The 20,842-nt window shown below is 43.6% G+C and overlaps 1 long non-coding RNA gene across 1 annotated transcript; it reads left to right on the plus strand.

Moving 5' to 3' along the window:
• The first annotated feature begins 8,294 nt into the window (after window positions 1-8,294).
• On the plus strand, window positions 8,295-17,896 carry LOC309654320. The gene is made up of 4 exons (XR_014260138.1): window positions 8,295-8,535; window positions 16,106-16,223; window positions 16,791-16,909; window positions 17,379-17,896. It is a non-coding gene; the product is annotated as an uncharacterized lncRNA (long non-coding RNA).
• Window positions 17,897-20,842: the final 2,946 nt, after the last annotated feature.

Below are 20,842 nucleotides of genomic sequence, written 5' to 3' on the forward strand. Positions count from 1 at the left end.
CCTCCTCCTTAGATGCATTTGATATTGTTAGTATCTGCTACAGCGAGCTCATGGACATCAGCAGCTATGGGCTTTACAGAATTAAGATTATACATACTCTGAACTCTTAAGGAATTCATAATCCAGTAGGATGTTAATGTACACAAATAAACATAGTATATTATAAACATGTTTCAGTTTGCTCATTTGTTTAAAGGATTATTTCAGTAATTAATTGTAAGGAAGAAAATCCCCTCAATTAGCTTAGGTAAAAAGGAAATTTACTGAAAAGGCACAAGGAGATCTGTCCGTGTCTAATTTAAGGACACCTAACCATGTCTCACAGGAACTGCAAAGTTAGCGTCTTTCTCTGGGTTCTCAAGATCGCTCATCTCAAGACCCACTGACAGGTTTGTTTCTGCTCCTATAAGCTATTGACTGACATGTGGCTTTGGCTTGCCTTGCTGCTAACTCTGACTAGGTCTGCATGGCCTTTCTAAGTAAGCAAGCACTATTATCTAATGCGAGTCTTTACAGCAGGAGTTTTTCACCCTGGGATCCATGGGTCCCTTGAGAATTCATGCTTAGAATTCAGGGTTTCATGAATTGGATGCGGGGGGGATTGCGTCTTTATTTTCATCAACCTGTAACAAATTTAGCATTTCCTCTATTATAAACGTAAACAAGGTCAGAATGGCTGTCATCAAAAAGTCTACAAACAATAAATGCTGGAGAGGGTGTTAAGTAAAGGGAACCCTCCTACACCATTGGTGGGAATGTAAATTGATACAGCCCCTATGGAGAACAGTATGGAGGTTCCCTAAAAATTAAAAATAGAGCTACCATATGATCCAGCAATCCCACTCCTGGGCATGTATCCCAAAAAGATGAAAATTGTAATTCAAAAAGATTTAAGTGTTCATAGCAGCACTATTTACAATAGCCAAGACATGGAAATAACCCAGGTGCCCATCAACAGATGATTGGTTTAAGAAGATGTGGTGTGTGTGTATATATATATATATATATATATATATATACACACACACACACACACACACACACACACACACACACACACACACACAATGGAATATTACTCAGCCATAAAAAATGAAATATTGCCATTTGAAGCAACATGGATGGACCTAGAGAATATCATACTAGGTGAAGTAAGTCAGACAAAGACAAATATTATATGATATCACTTATATGTAGAATCTAAAAAATAATATAAATGAATCTATATACAAAGCAGAAATAGACTCACAGACATAGAAAACAAACTTACAGCTATCAAAGGAGAAAGAGGGTGGGAGGGATAAATTAGGAGTATGGGATTAACAGATACAAACTACTATACATAAAACATAAACAGAAACTAGGGGCAGGACGGGAATAAAGACACAGATCTACTAGAGAATGGACTTGAGGACATAGGGAGGGGGAAGGGTAAGCTGGGACAAAGTGAGAGAGTGGCATGGACATATATACACTACCAAATGTAAAACCGATAGCTAGTGGGAAGCAGCCGCATAGCACAGGGAGATCAGCTCGGTGCCTTGTGACCACCTTGGGGGGTGGGATGGGGAGGGTGGGAGGGAGAGAGATGCAAGAGGGAAGAGATATGGGAGTGTGTGTGTATGTAGAGCTGATTCACTTTGTTGTAAAGCAGAAGGTAACACACCATTGTGGAGCAATTATACTCCAATAAAGATGTTAAAAAAATTTTTTTTTAATTAAAAAAAAAACCACCAAAAAACAAAAAACAGATAAACAACAAGGATTTACTGTATAGCCCAGGGAACTATATTCAATATCTTAACCTATAATGGAAAATAATCTGAAAAAATATATATGTAACTGAATCACTTTGCTGTAACCTGAAACTAACACAATATTATAAATCAACTATATTTCAATTAAAAAAATAAACAAATGTAAGCAAAATTCACCATGTCATTAGCAGTATCTGTGACTTTGTCACCAATAGAAATCACAGATATTTTCATATCATTTTATAGTTGCTACAGATATCATGAAATATAATTTACGCTCATCACTACTTGAAATTCTGGTGGTTATTTGACCCACTACTAGATCTTATAATTTAATGTGTTAATAAAGAAGTACATATATTATTCTGTTACACATTTTATTTTATTTATTTATTTTTAAAAAATATTTATTTATTTGGTTGCGCCGGGTCTTAGTTGCGGCAGGCAGGCTCCTCTTAGTTGCGGCTCGTGGGCTCCTTAGTTGTGGCCTGCAAACTCTTAGTTGCAGCATGCATATGGGATCTAGTTCCCTGACCAGGGATTGAACCTGGGCCCCCTGCATTGGGAGCACGGAGTCTTAACCACTGTGCCACCAGGGAAGTCCCCACATTTTAAAAATATTTGAATATGGCATTTTAATTAATTTATTTCCTTTGTAATCTTATATATTTTATTTTATGCATTTAAAAAGGGTCCCCAGGCTTCACCAGACTGCAAAGGAGTCCATAGCACACACAAAAAGCTAAGCATCCATGCTGTGACTTTCGGGTCACACACCCAATGAAGAGAATCTGGTTGATCTAGAGATTGTGACTTCTCTTGGGTCAGGTGTCCACCCTTGGTCTAATTAGTTGGGGCCAGGGGATCAGAGTCACACTGATTGATTGATCAATCAATCAATAAAGGATTGATTCCGTGTGTGTTTGTGTGTATGTGTGTGTATGTACACTCTTGTTCATTTAACAAAGAATTTGAGGCAGCTTTTTAAATATTCCTTTCAACTTTATTATCTCCCAGTCCTGGAAAACAATGTTCTCTTGGCCTATCCCCAGAGAGTTTGCTGCTGAATATATTTACTAAAGTCTAATGGAGCATCCCTAGACCTCAGGCTAGTTTTAGCTGGAAGCAGCCTTGGGATGGTGAGGATCAATGCTAGAGAAGCTCAGACTATGGGAAGCAGCAATCTCAGGGCACTGAATTTGAAAAGTGCTGAGGACTCGAGTTATTCCTCCTCTGCAGGACTTAAAAGGAGACTTTGGCCTCCCTATCCCCACCTCCCATCCCACCCCCATCCCAGACAGTACATCCCTTGCCCGATACCGACTGTTATTGCTTTTAGAATGCTGATATGAATAGCTTTATAAGGAAAGAACTTGCTGAAATGTCTCTGAGGTTGTGCTGTTTGCCCTCGCTTAAACTCTGCTGGACTGTGAGCATGGGAATCTGGGACTGCAAAAGGAAGAACTAAGACGTCCCAAGAGTTCCAGCCCCTTGCTTTTTGGACTCAGTGAGAGATTGGCAGCCAAGGGCTCGTCTCTAACTGGGCTAATCAGAAGAGGTCCTCAGCCAGGATTGGGATATACTTCCATCCCAAAGCTCTGTAACAAATATAGAGTATAAGCTCCATGAGGGAAGTGGCCATGTCTATACCCCCAAACTGAATTCCCAGCACATACTTCAGAGCCTGGCACGTAGTAGATACTCAATAAATATTTGCTGAATGAACCTGAACTCTAGGAGCTCACAGTCTACTGGGAGAGAAAGGAAACAAGTAAACATAAATAATTGAAAATTATTATGACTGTTTTGAGGAAAAAGAATAGAGTGCTATAAGAACAAATACTTTAGATGATATGGTAAGGGGACCAGGAGAATTCCGTTTGAACTGAGATCTGAGATCTGAAAGATGAGAAGGAACCAGCCACTTGAAGAGTAGGGGGAGACAGATATACAGGAGATGCACTTAAGCCCCTGGCCAGTTAGTAGCAATGCTGAGGAGGAAGTCGAAGTCTGCCTGCCTATTTATCTAGGTTCTTGTAGGCTATTTATAGAAAAAAGAAGGGGTCTACTGTTGATTCATGGTTAGTCTGTTCACCGCTGCCCCCACCCCACACCATTCCTTACGTATCCAGCTTGGTTTTATAATGCCTTAGACCTAGTGTTGCTGACTGACAATCAAAGGCTCCAGTGTGTGCCCAGACATAAGAACAATTATCTGTTTATGTGTCTGACTCCCCAACCAGACTATGAGCTCCTTGAAGGCAGTGAACTCCATCTTATCCTTAGGACACAGCACACTATCTGGCATAGTCAACAGTTTTGATTAATGGCTGAATTAATAATAACAGTTAATATTTATTGAGTGCCTTTTATGTTCTATGTGCCAGACAGTGTAGTAAGCACTTTACATGCGTTATCTCATTTGATCCTCAGAATTACTCTAAAATGCTCGTAGTATTCTTATTCCCATTGTATAACTGGAGAAACTAAGGCTTAGAAAGATAAAGTAATGGACTTGGGATCTGAGTGTAAGCAATTCAACTCCAGAGCCCACACTGTTTTGCCAAATTAAAGTGCTTCTGGTTGCCTTCAGGTAGCTGAGGTTCCCTGGAACTCCAAGAGAGCAGAATTAATATGTTACGTACATGATCTCATTTAACAATCCTCACAACAACCCTCATTGATAAGAATTATTCTACTCATTTTATAGAGAGAACACTGAGGCTCAAAGAGATTAATAGACACTTAGCCAAGATCATAAAAAGAATATGTAAGTGGCGGGCTTATTTTCAAAGCTAGGCCCATGTGACCCTAGATCCCGTGCTCTGTCCCCATTCTGTGCTAACGCCAGTTACGCAGCCACTAGGCAGGAATCTGCTCCACTGTGTTAAAGTCCTTTGAAAGTTGTCCAGGCCTGTTGGGAGCCTGAGAATCTATTCCTGACAGAGGGAACAGAGTGGAGGACAGGCAGAGGAGTGTGGGAGAGTAGAGACTTTATCTTTTTAAAAAAATCTTTTTGAAAAATTGAGATATAATTCACATACCATAACATTTACCAAAAAAGTATAAAGCAAAAGTGTATAATTCCGTGGTTTTACAATATTCATAAAGTTGTGTAACTACAACTACTATATAATTCCAGAACCTCTTCATCACCCCCGAAAAGAAACTCTATATCCACTTGCAGTCATTTTCCATTCCCCACTCCCCCCATTCTTGGAAATCACTAATCTACTTTCTGTCTCTATGTAGATTCACCTCTCGAATATTTCATGCAAATGGAATCATACAGTATATGGTCTTTTGTGTCTGGCTTCTTTCACTTAGCATTGTTTTCAAGGTCCATCCATTGAAGCAAGTATCAGTACTTTATTCCTTTTTATGGCAGAATAATAGGCCCTTATAGGGATATACCACATTTTGTTTATTCATTCGTCAGTTGATAGACAGTTGGGTCATTTTCCACTTTGGGGTTATTATGAATAAAACTGCGATGAACATTTGTGTGTAAGTTTCTGTATGAGCATACGTTTTCAATTCTCTTGGGTATATACCTAGGAGTGCAATATAATAACTATATGGATCATATAATAACTCTATGTTTAACTTTCAGAGGAACTGCCAAATTGTTTTTCTTCTATTAATAAACTTTTAAAGTCAAAGTATAAGATGCATACAGAAAAGTGCCCCTTTCATAAGCATACAGCCTGAAGAATTACAAAATGAACATAGCTGTGTAATCAGCACCCAGATCAAGAACTAGAAAATTTCCAGTACTCAGTACCTACCACCCCCAAAGGGTCACCGTCCTGACTTTTAATATGATAGATTAATTTTGCCTGTTTTGAATTTCATATAAGTGGAATTATATGGTATGTACTCTTTTGTGTCTGACTTCTTTCACTCAACAAAATTTTTATGAAATTCATCCATGTTAGTAGTACTTTGTTAATTTTCATTTCTGTATAATATTTTATTGTAAGACTATTCCACAGTTTATTTACCCATTTGTGTTGGATGCTTCATAGTTATACATATGTTAGATTTTGTAGATGCTGCCAGACGGTTTTCCAAAACAACTATATCAATTTATACTCATACAAGCAGTATATGAGAGTTCTGGTTGTACCACATCCTTGTCAACACTTGTATTATCTGCCTTTTCTTTTTAGCCATTATAGTGAATATGTAGTGGTATCCTACTGTGGCTTTTTAACTCCCCCAGTGACTAATGAGGTTCTGTACATTTTCATGTAATTATTGATCACTTAGCTATGACCGAGCCTTTTGTCAATTTTCTATTGGGTTATTTGTCTTTTTCTTATTGATTTTTCAGAGCTCTTCAAATATTCTGAAAATGAGTCCTTTGTTGGTTATATGTATTGCAAATATTTTCTCCCACTTTATAGCTTGCTTTTTTGCTCTCTTATTTGTATCTTTTGATGAACAGAAGTTCCTAACTTTGATATAGTCCAATTTATCAATCTTTTCCTTTATGATTTATGTCCTGTTAAGAAATCTTTGCCTACCTAAGGTCATAAAGATCAGGCCCTTATCATTAGAGTGTGTGTGTGTGTGTGTGTGTGTGTGTGTGTGTGTGTGTTATGGGGAGGCGGTGCATCGCCGTATAGAGGAAGATTCTGTGGGGTGGAGAGGACAGGAAGGGCGGGGGCGAGGAGCCCATGAGATCACAGCCGCCGTGGGCTGTGTTCCCAGCTGTCAAGCGTGTAATGGGGAGTGAAAGAGAATCCCTTTGGTGGTAGAGGTCCTACAGATAATACTACCGGGTCCTCTAAATCACCTCTGTGCCCTACAGACCCAGTTGACTGTCCTCTCTTCTCCACTGATACAGGGAAAAAATGAAATATGTGCTCCTGTGTAGTGCTCATGGCACAGGGCAGGGATCACAAGCTTTCAGAGTCAGATACCTGCTGTATTGTTGTGATTTTCTTTTTGTTCTTAAACCTGATGCTCTTTTCTTTTTGGTTTTTACCTCCTTGTTTCATTTCCACTTGGAGAAAGGATGGTGAGGTGGCTGACTTTGAGAGAGGGGCTAAACTATCCTTCAGACTGGTTGTCCCCGATGGGCTGGTTGGCGCCCCCTCCCTGAGCCAGAGCTGACAGGAGCTGCTTGTTCTTCCTGGAGAAGGAGTGGGAGTAGAAAAAGAAGGAATGAGAGTTGCTACTGCGCTTTCTGAGGGGCTCTGAGGATTCCTTCCCCCCCAGGAAACCACTTGCGTCCCCCCAGCCCCTTTGCTGCTTGTTAGTTAGAAAGCCGCGGTTTGTGCTGGCGCTGGGTGGGGCTTCGGGGACAGTGTAGGCTCTGGCCCTCCGGAGGGGAGGGGGTGGTTACGAGCGAGCAGAGGGTCACCGCTCAGGCTGTACCATTTGCTTGTCACCTTGAGAAGTTCCACCTTGTCTAGCAAAACCTCCTTTCAGAGGCAGCCACCACAAAGGGCTCTTATGAGAGTGGCGGCCCCTGCCCCCACCTTCACTTCCACTCCCTTTACCATTATTTTTCTTTTGGGGCAGAGCTGAGGGGCCTTCCTGCTATGACTTTGAGGGGCTGTACTTATTTTAAAAGGAGATTTAGAGTCTAGAGCCTCCCCATACCAGAGATTCATTTTTCTGATTTTCTAGTCCTGTTGGAGGACAGTCAAGGACTTAATTAAGTAAGGCCTTCCTTCTCTGGAGGGTATTTTGTCTTTTCCCTCTATCAGTCTCTTGGGCTCTTTGGAGGTTTCAGAAGGAAGGTGAGAGAGCTACATTCTAGTACCACTAGGTCTCAGAACAGGGACCAACCTCCTTCTGGGGAGTGGGAGCTGGGGGATGGGAGAGAGAAATGGCTGTCTCAGTGGGTGATTTTATGAGGAGATACAGTGAAGTGGTTCAAGTGTATGTTCTGGAGTTCAGCCTCCTGGGCCTTCTGCTGCCCCATTCTGCAACTTTCTAGCTGTGGCCCTAGTCAAGTTTCATAACCTCTCTGAGCCTTTGTTTTCCCCTGTATAAAATGAGAATGATTTTAGTGTCTACCTGGTAGGCTTACTGTGGAGATTAATTGAGATAATGGATTAAAATGCTTAGCCTAGTACCTAGTACATTGAAAGCATTCCCAAATGTTCATCTTACTAACATTATTCAAGCCTTCTGTTTGGACCTCTCTTTATAGTCTTTCTTCCCATCTCCCTTCTCTTCTGACTGTGCACTTCGGGGAGCTACCTAGGCCTCAAGTAGAACCAGAAAAATCTGGACTTTATCTCAAACTCTTTTGAACTCTGCACCTATTTTATCTCGGTTGCATTTCCAGCACTGTGAGGGAGAGTGAGGCAGCAAAATTATCCCATTTTGAAGGGCAGACCACAAAGAAAGCGATGTAATGATTTAACTGGATTGCATGTATGCATGCTTGGATCGGTGAGTGTACGCATGCATCCATTCTCCCACCTAGTTTTAAAAGTGGGGAGGGCTGAGGTAGACTGTAATTAATTTGCAAGGTCTCAAACACAAGATTAAGTTCAGATCTGTTTGTGCTTTTTCCCTAGTAGAGCCCAGTGCCGAGTGGGTGGGTGCTCAGGAACCGGAGGCCGACGGGAGAGCATGGTGAGGTCAGCCGCGGCAGGGCACAATGGCCAGGGTGGGCCTTGTGTGACACAGACCCAACAAAGCCAAACCAGACCAAACACAGGAGCAGGTCAGCTGTCTCGTCGACTTCGCATACGATCTCAAGGGCAGCCTGCCTCGTATCCTTAGAGCGCCGGGTCTCTCCCAAATCACCAAGGTTTGTGATCAGTGAACTGAGGGAATTCAGAGGCGTATTCTGTGAGGGACAACACAGAGGGACCCCTTGGGCTTAGATCTTGCCTGAAACACCTCATCCAAGTGAGGTGCTGTGGAAAAATTTCAAGGGAGGCGAAGGGAGAGTGAACTGGTTGTCTTTTGAAAACCTGGACATCACCACCACGTCTCTTTTCTCTGTCCTATTAACGTTTTTTTTTTTTTCCCTCTCAAACTCTGAAGAAGCTGTGAGATTAATCCCATCAAAAACATATGACTAAAAAAAAAAAAAAAAAAAAAAAAAAAACATATGACTGACTGTTTGAATGATATATCTGCAGGTCACGTTTTTCTACTTTCCAAATAGCCTTTACTGAGTGTATATTACTTTACAATGGAAACACCATAGCAGAGCCTCTTGCCCAGGCCTCACTGGGGAGCCCAGGCCTCACTGGGGAGCAGGAAACGGTGGTGAGAAAGGGTTCCTGGTGGAATCATTGTTGGACTTTAGCTAAAGTTTTTCAGGGAGTAAGCTGTTTGTGCTTTGTGTGCTTCTGGAATAGGAAGCTTTACTCTCCACTGTTATACCCACCACCTCCCAAAAAAAGAGGGTGAGGAGAATGAAGGTGAAACCTTGGCTTCTTGGGTAGGTCCTGCACATTGGGAGAGTAAAGGAGATATTTGAGAGGCAACAAGAGCATTTGAGGGGAGGTCAGGAGACATAATTTATATGGAGCAGGCAACCTTTACATGTATTACCTCATATAATCCTTCTATCAGTCTCATAAAAGTAGGTATTGGTCTCCTCATTGTTCTGGTGAGGGGACAGAGGCTAAAAGAAGTTAGTAACATAGCTGCTAACTGGCAAAGCCAGAGTTTAAAGCCAGGACCTTGGTCCTTACTGGAGACTGAGGATTGGGCTCGTGTGGCCATGGTGGACAGTGAACTACCCACAGGTTACTAGCTGGGTTTCTGTGACTGTACCTCCCTGACCTGGGCTTTGAGTAGTCACTGAATCTTCAGATCATATGCTTTGGCACGCAGTGGGGAAAGGTTAACAATTGGGTGAGACCCTGGTTTCTCTAAGTACTAGAGCTCATTAGGGCATTTCTTGAGCCTCCTTTGTCTTGCAGAGGGAGGGGACAGAGATTTCTTGGGTACTTACTCTACTCGCTTGTTTAATCCTCTCATGAACTCTATGATGTAGATATTGTTTGTCTCAGTCCTCCCTCCCCACCCCCCATATCTACCCAACCCTCCATCTCTTTTTTTCTCTTAAAATAGGACATTGATTAAATACAGTAAATTGCCCAGAGTGTCACAGCTAGCAACTAGAAGACCTTAGGTACAGATCTGAGTCTTTGTGACTCTAAAGCCAGAACTTAAAGCTTGTTTCTACTTATCTTTTTTTCTGAGACTTTTTCCCCCCTAATTCCTAGACAGTTTTGCTTCTTCCTCTTTGAGTGAGAGCCACTTATGGCTTCCTCTTTTTTAACTTTTTGATACTTCTCTTGGGCATTGGGTTCACCTTTCCCACTGAGTCTCCCTGTTTTACTACCCAGGTTGAGTCTGTGTTGTCGACCCAGGAGCCATTTCAGGTTATCTCTGATTTTATTTTAGGTTTCTGATCATCCCTCTGTAACATCTGCCTTATGCCCTGGAGTAGAGTTATCCTTGATTCCTCTCACGTTCTATATCCAATCTATCAATGAATCCTATCGGCCATACCTTCAAATATATCCAGAATCTGATCACTTCTCACCACCTCCACTGTTGCCACCCAGACCCAAGCTACTATCCTCTCTCACTTGGTTATTGTAGCAGCCTCCTAACAGATCTGTCCACTTGTCTTTCTACATTCAAAGTGATCTTTTTAAAATGTGTATCAGATCATTTCACTCTTCTCTTTATAAACTCCAGTGGCTTCCCATCTTACAGAATAAAAGATCATATGCTACATTATCTCACGATTTCAAATAAACACACAGACACATATCCACATACCTGCCATGCTCTTCCTCTGATATAGGGTGACCATCTAATTTATCATACAATTTGGGACACTTATAAGAGAGAAAAGGAGCTCTACTAATAAACGACAACAAGCACAAACTGGGACTGACCCAGGCAAACTGGGAATCTGGTCACTTGATCTAGATAGCCAGTGGATCGTCCTGTTACTTTCCTTTAGGTCTTTTTAAAGTGTCATCTCTCAGTGAGGCCTTCTTTGACCTCTATTTAAAATTGCAACACATTCCTGCCCCATCCCGTAATCAACCTGTGCTGATTTATTTTTCTCTGTGGTGCTAACACCATCTGATAGAGAGTATGGTTTAATTAGCTATGTTTGTTGTTGATCTCCCCTCTCTAGAATGTAAACTTCAGGAGGGCAGGGAATTTTTATCTCTTTTGTTCAATATACTGTATCCCCAGCACCCACATCATCGCGAACAATGTAGGTAATCAGTAAATATTTGCCGAGTGAATGGATGGTGTGGCGGAGGTGGAATTCTATTCTGAAGAGTCTTTCTCCTTGGAGTCCTCTTCCCAAACCAGTTTTCTTGTTCCTCCCTATTTATTTTGGTAAACCTTTGGTAATCTGAGACCTTAGAAGGGTTTTCCAGTATGCTCTTACCTCAAAGAGGAGCTAATGATGAAGATTACCATGATTTCCTAACCTGACTTGGGCCCCCTGGGGAGGGAAGTTTGTATCCAGTACAGCAGTTTACCACATTGCAAGAGGGAGGAGAGGATTCTTACCCTTGGGAAATCACGCGTTGGGGGCCCTGCCCTGGTGGTTATGATATTGTGATGGTCAGTGTCAGGGCCTTGGGGCTGTGCCAGCTTCTGGGGCTGGTGCCAGAACCAAAGACCTACTCAGGGCTAGTGCTGGGGGCTCCAGTTTGCTCATTTCTCCCTTCTCTTCTGTCTTTTAAACCTGTATACTTCACCTGTGGGTCCATACTGAGTAGAGTTAGCAGTATATCGGGGTCCAGCCTTTCCTTACCCAGGATTCTAAAGGTTTCTTTTCTGAAGCAGCCTCAGAGGAAAGGAGGGATGAGATGGGGATGGGGAGTGAGGGTAGGATCAGACCTTTTATTTCTAGTTGAAAATGGCAGTTGGGATTGCTCCAACAGATCCTGTTGGGGCCATGGGGTAGGAGGGGGTCTTAGAATTTCCAGACCACTGGGAGTGAGTTTTAGACTCAGTGAAGATGGGAATTATGGTTAAAGGAGGGGAGTTTGGGACCTAGCAACCAACATGGGCTGCCATAGGGACAAGAAGGGGAAATAAAATGCCCTTTATGATTTCTATAACTTTGGTTTTCCTAACGCTTCTGATGTGGCCGTATAGCAGGGGCCAAAGTCCTGGTGGACTGGAAGTGAGAGAGTAACAGAACTACTGGAGACAGGAGAGGGATGTAGCTCTTGTGGCTCTTAAAGGGTCACAGTACCAGCAGTAAGTACTGAAGAGGTTCTAAATGTAGCAGAAAGCCTAGAAAGGGAAACCTTGAGGAAACTTCTGACTCCTCAATGTTGTATCAGTAATAGTTTGATGCCAAGGAAGCCTTGGCAAGTAGTTGTATAGCAGAGAAAGCCACTTTGTGAAACAAAAGGGATTCCCATGGGCATATCCTTAATTCAGAAAACAAAGTCCTTTGCCATCTCGTGGATATGAATTTAGCCTTCCAGTCTCATTTCCCATGAGATCTGTCCACCTGTCCTGTCTTTTCACACCTTTGTGCTTCAGATACTTCCACCACATTCAAAGTCTAACCTTGCAAAGGCTTAAGTCAATGTCACCACCTCTGAAGTGTTTTGCAGGACTCTCAGTGAGACTTTGTCCCTTCCTTCTTCTCTGGGTTCTTATTACCCTTTGTTTATAACTCTGTTATAGCATAATGCCTGAAAAACACACACACACACATACAGGTTCCTCCTTCTATCTGAAAGTAGAGCACTCCCATGAACCATTTCATAAGCTGAAATGGGGTAAAGTGAAGGAGCAATTACCTTTTTTCATAAAAGAGAAAATCTTTTTTGGATTTCTTCCAGTTAGCAAAAACAGGTACTAATGTAGGCTTTTCCTAAAAGCAAAGTGGCATCAAGCAAATTTTCAAAAAGCGGGGGATACCTGCATCTGCCTCTGTCCCATGTGTGACTGTAAACTCTTTGAGACAGGGCCTCTGACTTATTTATCTTTTTTTTTTTTTTAATTTTTATGTATTTATTTATTTATTTTTGGCTGCATTGGGCCTTCATTACTGCGTGCAGGCTTTCTCTAGTTGTGGCGAGCTGGGGCTACTCGTCATTGCGGTGCGCGGGCTTCTCATTGTGGTGGCTTCTCTTGTTGCAGAGCACGGGCTCTAGGTGCACGGGCTTCAGTACTTGTGGCTTGCGGGCTCTAGAGCACAGGCTTAGTTAGTTGTGGCGCATGGGCTTAGTTGCTCTGCGGCATGTGGGATCTTCCCAGACCAGGGCTCAAACCAGTGTCCCCTGCATTGGCAGGCGGATTCTTAACCACTGCACCACCAGGGAATCCCTGACTTATTTATCTTTATACTAACTCTGTCCTGTTCTGAGGAGGGAAGGACTGGTGCATCCACTTCCCCTCCCCCAGTTCTGTAGTACCTGGCACATGGTAGAATCTCAGTAACCTTTCTGCTGAGTAGAATTGATTCTGGGTTAATCAGATGAACATATTATATAGTAGACTGACCTGGCTCTTCTTCCCCTCCCCATTCTGGGCAGTGACCCGCTTGTGGCTGGTACACCTTGCTCCTGGCTCAGGTGTACTTGTAGCAGGGGGCACTGCTATTTGCTTTTCTTAGTCCTGACTCCAGCTTCTCCCTTTGATCTCTGCTGCCCGCCCCAGCTCACCCCTACCATTGTCCTGCACAGGGAACTAATATTTCTCCTTCCCAGGCTCAGGCCTCACCACCTGTCTTCCCTAGCATATTCTGAGAATGATGCCCAAGGAATCAGTGATGATGGGGAACAGCTAGAACAGGATTAAGGGTATGGCCCTTCAGCCCTCTGAGAGTTCCAGGTAGGACCAGTTGCCTCCTTTATATCTGCTTGTGTTTTTCTTGTCCCCTGAGGGAGCTTGTTTCTGAGCTGGATGGGAATATATGCAGATGATCTGTGATGCAAGGAATTAAGGGCTGTAATCCTGGGGAAGCCTGTATTGCCCTTTAGACTAAAATTCTATGCTTCAGAGAAGTAAATAGGGTAGTTGCTATATGCGAAGGCCCTGAAGCCACATGGTCTGGATTCTGATCTTGTTCCACCACTTACTAGCTGTAACTGCCTCAGCAAGATGGGGTCATACTCATGCCTACCATAGTCCTTCATTCATACATAGTTATTGAGCATCCCCTGTGGGCCAGGTTGTTCTAGGTGCCAGGGAAATAGCAGTGAGTAAGACAGAATGGGTTGATACCTTTAAATACTTAGAGCAGTGTCTAGCACATAGTAAATATGCAGGAAATGTACCAATATTCTCTTCCTAGTACTTTTCTGAGACTAGACAATCGGGTGGGATGACCTTTGGTAGCAGCTGCAGGACCAGATCTCCCCGAGAAGGGGAAGGATGGAGGAAGGGCTAAGATACAGCTTCTGGATTTGGACTTAGGTCCAGGACAGCAGTAGCTCCAGTGGCCTTTTATTTCTGGCACTTCATTTTGAGACTAAGTATATGAACTGGCTAAAGGTCACCCTGGAAATTTTATGAGTCTGTTTATTTCCATAGAAAGGGCAGGAGGAGATGACCCTGGACTGCCTAGATTCTGCCTGGCCTGTTTGTACAGACAGTGCAGTGCCTACCAAACCGTGTGTGGGTGACCCTAAGAGAGGCCACACTTCCTGAGCAGTATGAAGGGAGATCCCAGAGACATGAGATGTGAGGACGGAGAACAGCCATTTGCCTCTCTGCTGTCAGGGCTCTCTGGCCATAGAGTAGAGGACCTTCTGCTGGAGGAGGTGGCTTGGGGGTTGGAGAGCTGAACTTAGGAAGGAGAGTGAGGTGAGATAGAGGTCCATGGCCTGTTTCAGTTCATTCCTCAGGGAATGCTGCTGAAGAGGGCTGTTATACTCCTAGTGAGATTACTGCTGGAAGCAACGTCTGCACTCAAGACTCCTGACTGATTGCCTGTGGTTTCCAGTGAAAGTCCAAGACTGATACAGTCTTTATGTGAGTAGGGTTGGAGTAGAAATCTATGTTGCATTTCCCGGGGATCAATACGTTTTTCAGCTACCACCATGCTCAGGGAAAGAGCAGTATAATCTTGACCATGGTTCAGCAACTACTTCACTGCTTCTCCCACTTTCTCTCTTCCATCCTTCTCCCACAGTGGGTTTTCAGAAATGAATGCCCTTATATCACAGAGAGAGTGCCCTTGACATGAGATGTGGGCCAATCCAGGATTCTTGGGCTTGTTCCCATGTGAGCTGCTGGCATGGCTTCCCTTGGAGAACCTGCTAACTTGGCTGGGAGCCATGGCGATTTGCATGCATAGGGACAGACGAAGTGGTTCTGGGCCCTTTCCAAGATTCTGAAGTACAGCCAGGTTTAGGTCCACTGGACACCATACTCTTTCATCTCATTTTTATTGCACTTTCTTAAGTCTTCAGCCATTACTTAAACTCAGTTCAGCCAAGTGTATGAAACGTGAGCTAGGCAAAGCATTTTGTTGTGGATATAAATCCACAGTTCATTCCATAATGAAGGAAATAGATAAATATAATGTGATTGTAGCAGTGTTTCTCAATTTTTTTCATTATCACCTCCCTGAGGAACCTTTTAAGACATTTTTTCCTAATCATCCCCCCTCAGGAAATTTTAATACCATAGATAAACCAAAATTCTGTTTATGTACTATTTGTGTATCTGTGCTTTATACTTTAAATGAGTAAAATTTTTTTCATCCCCCAAGAGCAAATTTTCTCCCCACTTGGGGAGAAATATCACCCCCATTGTGAGTTCATGGATTATAGTAAAGCACAATGGGATTGCATAAGGAACATAAAATGGCAGGCAAGCCTCCAAAGCTTTGTAAACTTTGTTTCTCCCATCTCCTTTGACTGAACGTCATAGCTCCATAATTTATTCTTGTCTCTCAGTCTGTCATTCCCATTTTGCTCTCTTTCCCCTTTCCTGTATTTCATCCTTTTTCTCTCTCCAGTATAGAAGTTTAGGAGTGAATTTAATTAAAATAGTAATCTGTACAACTCAGGGACAACTTAGGGAAGATGATTTCGTAAAACAGTCCTCTAAGAGGTCATCCTTTTGGACAAAAGAACCTACAAACCTATGAGGTATTCATGGGGAAACGTAATAGACATAAGCATTGAAGGAAATAAAGATATTTGTTTGGAGTTGCCTTTCAGAGGAGAAGACCTCCCAAGAGGTCTTTATATTGGTCCTAACAGGTTTGGATATGGATGTCCTATATTGGATCTAAGTTCTGTATATAAATTCTTTTAGGGTTGATGCCAGTTCTGCCAGTGGGATATCAAGTTTCTTTTCTCTAGCAATACCATGTCACCAATGATAGCATCTCCTCTCCCCTGTAGAAACTACCAGAGGCATGCAGTGTTGGTGATGGAAAACCCTTTGTCACAAATCTACAGAGTCTGTATATGGCAGTCACCAGACAAGAGATCCAAGTGGGACAGAAGCTTCAAGGCACTGGTGAGTAGCTCTAGAGGTACTTGGTCTCCCTGGGGTTAGAGTTAAGGTCTAGGTTTGTGCTGTTCAATATGGTAGCTCTAGCCATAGTGACTATTTAAATTTAAATAAATAAAAATTAAATAAAATGAAAAATTCATCCCCTCATTTGCACATTTCAGGTGCTCAATAGCCACATGTGTCCAGTGGCTACCAGGTTGGACAGCTCAGATACAGAACATTTCCATCACTGCAGAAAGCTTTATTAGGACTGGTCTACATGCTTAGGAGAATTAGTGAGAGAACCAGGAAAAAAATTAATCTCCCTACCTGAGACATGACAGGTAATATGTAGAAGAACAGTGAGCTGTTTTGGGTCAGGGAAACTCTTGTCTTACGTGGTTAAAGTGGGCCTGGAGAATCTTCATCATAGAAACAGCGCTTTCCAGAAGTTAGTTGGAAGTGGATTTGTGTCTGTTTACATATTAGTACCAAAGCCTGGCCTTCATCAGAATGCTTGGTAAATGCTAATGCCTTTCTGGTAAGAAGAAGGCAGTCACCACTATCTTCCCTTGATCTTTCGGATTTCAGGAGATCCCCAGACCTCAAGCAGTGCCTCCTCACCAGAAACTGATAGCCAACTTCTGAATCAGCCAGAAGAGCCGGTCTCCTCAGCACCATCCCTCCCAGTGCCTGAAAAAGAGCCCACAGTAAGTCATGAGCAGCTTCCTAGATAGCATTTCAAGATTTGGGAGAGTCTGCACCTATAGCTCCCAAGCCAGTGGTCCCTGGAATTGTCACCTAGTTGACACTGCCTTAACAACACTGGGGGATATTTGTGACCAGGCATCTAAATTGTGGATTTCTGGATGGAGAGTCATGGTCTTTTGCATCTTCCCTTGCTGTCTCCTCTCTGCAGTTCTTCTGAATGATGGACCTTGACTCCTTTTCTGCCTTATCGCACTTGCAGTGATGGTCTATGAGGTTGTTGCCTAGGGGAGAAGTGATGTGCGTATCTCCTGCATAGAGTCTTATATCACATTCACTGCCTGACATGGACTTCAAAACTCCTGCGTCAGCCACCCGTCTTAACCAGAGCCATGGGGGGAAGGAATTTCTTTTCCTAACTTAAGTGGAACTGTTCAAAACCTCTATTAACTTGGGTTCCTTTTTTTCTAGGTTACTTCAGGCCCTATGCAGAGACCTCAGCTGTTGAAGGTCAAGAGGAAGAAGCTAAGGGGGCTCTTCAGTTAACCTGTCGCTGTCTCAACTGCTGAGGATGGACTCGGAGAGTAGTTTCCTAGTGTCACCTTGAAAGGAGGTCCTGTGGCAGCAGCATCTCTGACACAGAGTTACACAGTCAGGGACTCCACTGTAAGGGCAAGATAACTGAAGTTCATGTTGACAGGCATGGATACTATTAATTGAGGGAATCCTGGCTCCAATCCATCGGGCACTGGCCTTCCCTGTCCGAGTGGAAGCCAGTCTCTGGGAATCCCATGCCCTCCTTTCTTTTGGTGAAGGTTCTCTAGACCCAGGATCTACCATGGACTTTAGGTATATGGGGCAGGTCTGCAAAAAGGCACAGCATGCTTAGGAAGCCTTGTCTACCTTTCTTAAGAGTCCCTAGCCAGTCCCAGGTGTTCCTCAGAGACCCTCTCCTCTCTCTAGCATGGAATAAAAAGCACTCACACTCCCCTGCTTTTGAGATTGCTTATCTGTGGAACACATAACCAACTCACTTCACTTTACTGGGTCCCACCCCATTGTTGTCTCTGGATGAAGTCTAGGCCCTCGGTCTAATCCTTCAGGTTCTTCTTATACTTCTCTTCTGTGGCCTGTGCTAAGCCTCCATTCGGGAGCTTTGATCTTGAGACCTCTCTCCATGGTGGGCACAAGATAGCAGAACATATGGTTTCTGTGCTCTTTGGTCCAACTTGATATGGGGTGTTTTTTGTCTATTTCCAAGGCATAGACAACAGGTTAATACGGGATTGAATATGGGATTGAAATTACAAAGAGCTCTGAGCCCTAGGGCCAAGTTAGTTTCCCGGAGTGGGAGAAAAAGGAATTTTATTTTCCCATCCTTCACTTCACTTCGAATAACACAGTAACTAGAAGAACTAGAAAAGATAGGATGACAGGGAACAGGAAATATGGCCAGAGGAGTTCTCTGGAACCAAAAGAATTGATGTATAGAATGAATAGTGCTTAGCAGGAAAAAATGTAAAGACTGTATGAGATAGGCAGAATCTTAGTTAGAAAGTGAACTCTTTGGACAAATCTAGCAGGATTTGAGACTTCCCTGGCTGTCCAGTGGATAGGACTCGGTGCTTTCACTGCTGTGGCCCTGGTCGGGTAACTAAGATTCCACAAGCTGCGCGGCATCGCCAAAAAAAAAAAAAAAAAAGAAGATTTAGCAGACCAGGATTCTCAGAGTTCCTTGGCCTTCTCTGCTAGGTTTTCCTCTATAGGTAAGACCATCTGAAACTTTACCTTGGAGAGACAGGAAGGGAAGTAGAACTCAGATGTTCACTGGGAGCTGTTAGGTAGAGGCCTTTTCTGATTTAGTTACTTACGATGGTCAAAGGCCTCCTCGTCCACATGTCCTCTCTGGCTGGGACTGGTGTGTCTGTCCCCATGTCAAGTCTTGGGGGAAAGAGGATGATCCAAGTAATCATAAAATAATAATGATAATAATAACGATAATAAACAGCTACCAGTTAATGTATACCAGGTACTCTAATGAGTGCCTGACATTGAATCCTCACAGCATCATATGAGGAAGATACTGTTAACCCACTAGGAAATGGAGTCTTGAAGGGATTAAGTGACTTATCAGAGGTCACACAGCTAATAAGTAACAGCCAGAATTTGAACCCAGACAGCTGAGTTCTAAACTGCATTATTACATACATTACCGAAAACATTTTCCAGGAAGGATGTAATGTCCTTCTTTCTCCCATGACGCTGCCTCTTTTCAAAGAGGATGTGCTTTCTACTCCCTATTAGCTCTTCAAGGGAGGCGCCTTGGCGGACTCCAGGACTTACCACCAGGCCTTTACCTGCTGGCAGAGTCTGCGAGAGCTCCACCAGGGCTCATTCCCAGTTGCTGCTGATAGCTTTCTTTACCCTCAGACCCAGTCTGTGCCCTGGTAGTGACTGTCATTGAAGTGAATTGGGAACTATGTAAAAACAATCCGTCAGATGACTGACTTTGTAGTTTAGTTTCTCTTGGCATAATTTAGATGGCCAGATTTCAAGGTATGAGACCACATGAAAAATGGAAAGATTTCTGCAGCAAGCTGGGGGAGAATAAGGGTTCTTCACCCTAGATAATCCTTCTGCCCTAAGAGCACAGTCTCAAGAGCAGGCATTTTTAATCAGAGCGGGATCAGGGGTTTGTGAATCCCCTAAAATTATAAGTAAAATCTTAAGAGCATAATTTTTTTTCCCTGTGTTCTCAAAAGAATGTGTAACTTTTTAAAAAGGTTAAGTAAGAGTATGCCTAATGACCTCCCCACCCACTGCCCCCTTTATCCCCAGAGGTTGCTGCCCCCATGGGGGTATTGCCCAAACACACCCTTAGAGAAACATTGCTCCCCGAGGCCCTGCCTCAGTCATTCTTGCTCTGAAGCTCTTGCCCCCCAATGCAAAGGGTGGTGTTTGAAAATCATTCATCCCAGGGCAACTCCAGGGAAATCCCTGCCTTGACAAATTGGCCTAGCCAGGCTGTATTCCAGCCCTGCCCCCTGGCTTGGGCCCCTCCCTGAGGCCCCCAGGCTGGCCCAGCCCCACTCCACATGCACATAAAAGGGTCGAATTCTCGTGGCTGCTCCATAAATTTTATTCCGTAAATATTAGTTTTCCCTGTGTTTAATAAAGCAGTGGCCCACCTCCCCGCCTACCCACCCGCTCCCCGGGGCCGGGGCTGGGGCCAGGGCTGGCTGGTGGGAGAAGGGACTCTTTCAATTGCTTTGGAGTATTTTTAGAAAAAAAAATAATATAAGGTGGTTTACAGCAGCAAGCCAGCAAACCAGGAGCAGGACTAGGGACCTCGAGGAAGTTCCTGCAGGAACTTGACCTAAAAAGTAGAGAAATAGCGCCACCTAGGCTGCAAGGCCTACTTGGCCCTGCTGGTGGTTCACCCCTCCCCCACGGTCAGCCAGTACAGGCCAGCTCTTTGCTGGGAGAGAAATCTTCATCCCTTAGCACTCCAGCTGGGCAGCACCTCCTCTCTTCAGGCCTCACCGAGGGCTTTCTCAGCAACCCTGAGGGCAGAGCCCGAGCTGGGTCCTGGAAAACCCCACGAGGGTCATTCTCTGTTCTGTCACCAGTCAGCCAATCTTCCAGATCAAGGAGTGTCTCCAAGGGGTAGTAAAATTATTGAAAAGGGTGGAAGGAGCTTCTAGTCTCTGCCCACTGAATCCTGAGGAGCTAGCCCTGGAGTCCCTAGGGTGTAAAGTGGCAAAGAGTGAGATCTGAGCTCCTGTACTCTGGACTTGGAAAGAATCTGTTCCTGTTGGACCAAGATCCTTCCACGGGTCTGATACAGTTCACCTTCGGTGAGCACTTGGGGGAGGGAGAGATGCTCAAGTCTCCTGAATACTCAGCCCGCTACTTCTTAATTTTATCCCGTGGTC

This window comes from Balaenoptera physalus (assembly GCF_965194825.1).
Source record: "Balaenoptera physalus genome assembly, contig: HAP1_SCAFFOLD_2771, whole genome shotgun sequence".
NCBI lineage: Eukaryota > Metazoa > Chordata > Mammalia > Artiodactyla > Balaenopteridae > Balaenoptera > Balaenoptera physalus.